We start from the raw sequence: 3958 nt of genomic DNA, 5'->3' as shown, positions 1-3958 counted from the left end.
TTGGGAGGTTTACCAACTCCCAAGTTTTATTTTCCTGCAAAGAGTTAATTTCTTCTTCCATTCTTTACTGTGCTCGACTTTACAAGCTTCTTGAAAACAATTAGGTTCACCTTCATCAGTCAACAAAATATAGTTTGAAGGAGGATACCTTTGTGAAGGTTATGAGGCCTAGAAGATCTGCGAACCAACTGTGGTGGTGCATTATCAAGTTGAATCTCCTCTAAAGGTCCCTGCAAGATTCCTTCTTCTTGTTGTTCATCATTTTCCACTTGTTGTTCTTCATGCTTCTGTATTTGTTGTTCATTTTCTTGTATTGGTGGTATGTTTTCCTGCTGCTCTTCAAACCTGTCAATAACCTTCTTGACCTCCAACTCACCTATAGTCCTCTTGAACATTTTTGACTCATTAAATATAACTTCCCTGCTTCTAATAATTTTATGTTTGATTGGATCCCATTGACGATAACCAAAATCTTTATCCGCATATCCCAAAAAAATGCATTTCATAGATTTATCATCTAGCTTAGTTCTATTTTCTTTGGGAATATGTACGAATGCTTCACATCCAAAGATTTTCAAGTGAGAATAATTCAAATTCTTACTAGTCCAAACTTCTTCAGGGATACCGCCATCCAACACTGTAGTTGGAGATCTATTTATGAGGTAGCAAGTGGTCCCGACTGCTTCAGTCCAAAAATTCTTCTCCAAATCGGAATTGGACAACATACTTTGCACCTTTTCCATAATGGTGCGATTCATCCTTTCTGCGACACCATGCTATTAAGGAGTACCAGGCACAGTCTTCTCATGCTTTATGCCAAACCTGTTACAATATTCCTTAAATGCATTTGGGCAATATTCTCCACCATTATCTGTTCTTAAACACTTCAGCAATTTGTTAGTCTCTCTTTCAACAGCAACATGGAATTTTTGAAATATTCTAAACACTTCTGTTGTGGGGAAAAATGCCTATGCAGGATGATCCTATCCACCTAAGGTGTGACAGAGCCTTAGCAACAAACAGATACAGCTATACTGGTTTCTTCCTTTATGAAATATGAAAGAGGGGAGATCGATAGACTTACCGTTGTCTTCTGTTTGTCCCTCGATCTAGATCCTCTTCCCTTTGGGTGTTCACAGCTACTTGCCTCCTCGCTTGCTCAAGAGAACAGCTACTTGATTCCCACGAGATCACAAGAGAACAGCTACTTGTGACAAGAGAACAGCTACTTGCGACAAGAGAAGAACACAACACAAAGGCAAATATCCATATTCATAAATGATTCAGGATTAGAAGTAAATCAAATACACTAATGCAATCATACAAATACACCAGTATATAGGAGAAAACCAAGATAGCTTTATTGATTGATAACAAGGTTCAGGAAGAGATACAACCCAGAGGGCTCCAATCCAGAATCTCCTTCCCAGCAGAATGGAATTCCTTCTTCAACTCCCTTCAAAGCATTAAACACCCAATGTTTCCAGTCTCAAACCAACAGCAATTCTTTGCAATAACAAAATTCCAGCCTCTAGATCTCATGGAGAAGAGATCCATAAATAGATGTTTGGAGAGAGGATGAGTCAGATTGAGATCTGACTAGTGTCCTCTCCCTCTATCAGTTCTTGAGTCCACTTGGAGGTTCTTGCTTCCACTTGGAGATTTGGAACCTCTTACTCATCACCAGTCGAATTCCCTGAGGCAAGTGTCATTTTGGAAGCTTCCTGAGCATTGACACCTTGAGGAATGAGCCTGCCACTTGTCCAAACTCGCTCAGCGCAGGTAGCTAGTGTTGGAGTTGACATTCAACGCAGGTAGACAGTGGAGCCACTGACATTCAGCGCAGATGGTCAATGGAGCAGTTGACATGATCCTGAATTGACTTGTTTTTGAGTAGTTTCAGGTGGAGAACTTTTGTGAATTGCCGTGGTTTGTTAGCCTTGTTCCTCTAGGGGTAGGAACAACATGTTTGGGGACTTTGGATCCCTTAGATTATGGACATTTCATGCTCAATGTTGTAAGGCACAAAAATGTCTATAACAGTTGCCCCCTAAAGTATGAGGTTGTTTATCGGGCGAAATGCTTTATCAGGGGGATCCGAAGTTCATCCAATGCTGGGAGGAGACCTGTAATACAATACAATACAATACATTATTTTTCATACTACTTTCATGATCTAGCTGAGGTGGGCATTCCCATGCTCAGCTTTATAAATTCATTTTTCTGTACATAGAACAGACAATCGTCTGATGATAGACTGATAATTTTGATGAAATTATCATCCTTTGAGTAGGATGATTATCTGCTGCAATGATGTACATGTCAATGTCTTTATCTTTCCTGAATATATATCGCAGCCCGGATGGATGAAACTAGATCCGGGGTCTTCAAACTCATTCGATCTTCACTCTAAGTACAAGTCGATCCATGTGAGAATTGTTCTGAAGTCGAACATGGAAAGACATCGCTTGATTACCAGTCAATGATGTAAATCGTTAACAAGCGCGAGAGGAGTCACCGATAGTGAGAATGACCCTCAAGGTACTGCAGTACAATTCACGTGGTGTGAATAAAGGACTTGGCGTTGAACACCACGCAAAATCTTCTGGTCGAAGGTCATTGATGTATACCTGTCGCCGGAAGTGAGAAACTTGCCATTGTGGCATGCAAGCTTCAAAGTACCGAAGGGGTTGTTCCTAGATCAACTTCTTGGATAATGAGCTGATGTCGACAAGAAGCGATCCGTCACAGGAGGGCCTTAATGAATCCCACATCAGTGACACAGAACGGAGCTAATGATTTTAATGGAGGTGAAAATGATCTGTGACATATGATTCAGGGTGGCGGTCATGAATGGATGAAGGATAATGTATGGCAGTGGATGGGACCCGGTTGACTCTTTCTGAACGACTTCTCTTGAACATATGGCGACACTGATGCGATGGATCGGTAGCATTACCCCAAATATGGATGGTATGGCGAGACCATGGTGATGTGACCGGTGAATGAAACAACCCAACCCGAATGTGGTACGGAGAAAAAGTGTCATGTTCAAGAGCAACCTGCTACCATCAAAGTTTTCTTTAGTTTCTCCCAATTTTTCCCCAGTCATTGCTGACCAGTACCTCTTTATTTTTGTCAAGCTTGAGGAGGATAACATATGCTTGTTCTATAACCCGCCCTTCGGGCAAGCCCATCGTTATGTTTTAACGAGCCTAGCGATAGTGAAACTCGTTCTCGTCTAAAGACAAGTTTGTCGCTATTTAGTGATTTTAACGAGTCTAACGACAAGGATAACGCGGTCCTTTTCATTTTTAGAGAGTCTGAAAAGGTACATAAAGTCAACTCCAAAATTCCTTTTTCGTCATCTAATCCCTTAAGTCCGAAAAAGTATAAAACAATACAGAAGGGATGAGTTTTTGATAGTTTTAACGAGCCGAACAACACAAGCGCTCGATCTTTTTGTGCAATAATCCCTCAGGTCCAAAAAGATTAAAATCTAGAGGAGGGATAGCTTTTCCAGTTGCTTTAACGAGCTGGAAGGCCAAAACTCGGCAATCTTTTCATATTTTACGAGTCAATTGAAAAGAGCTTAAAGAAGACTCGTCTTTTGAGAACGAGTGATGAACAGGGATAGCAGCTGATTCCAGGTACAGGTTGGAATTTTCCAATCACGGCAGTGTCACAAGGATGGCTAGGTGAAATCACTCTTCGCAACTGTTCCTCAAAATGGGTAAACAATCATATGGAGGTGAACGATCGGCCAAATGAAAAGTGGAGGTGGCAGGTGCAAACACAACCAAGGCTTTTATGGCTGATAAATTTACAATCACAGTGGTTATTTACCGGTTCATTTTTTTCTAGATGAGCTTGAACTCTAGGGGAAAGCTTGCTCACAATCGCTTTTCTATTTTTTAACGAGCATAAATTCCGCGTTAAAACTGCTCGATATCGCTTT

This window comes from Pinus tabuliformis, chromosome J, assembly GCF_031772625.1.
Source record: "Pinus tabuliformis cultivar Carrire ecotype Pingquan chromosome J, CPIR1, whole genome shotgun sequence".
In the NCBI taxonomy this organism is placed as follows: Eukaryota; Viridiplantae; Streptophyta; class Pinopsida; order Pinales; family Pinaceae; genus Pinus; species Pinus tabuliformis.
The sequence above is the reverse complement of the archived record's forward strand: the minus strand, read 5'-3'. Positions refer to the sequence as shown.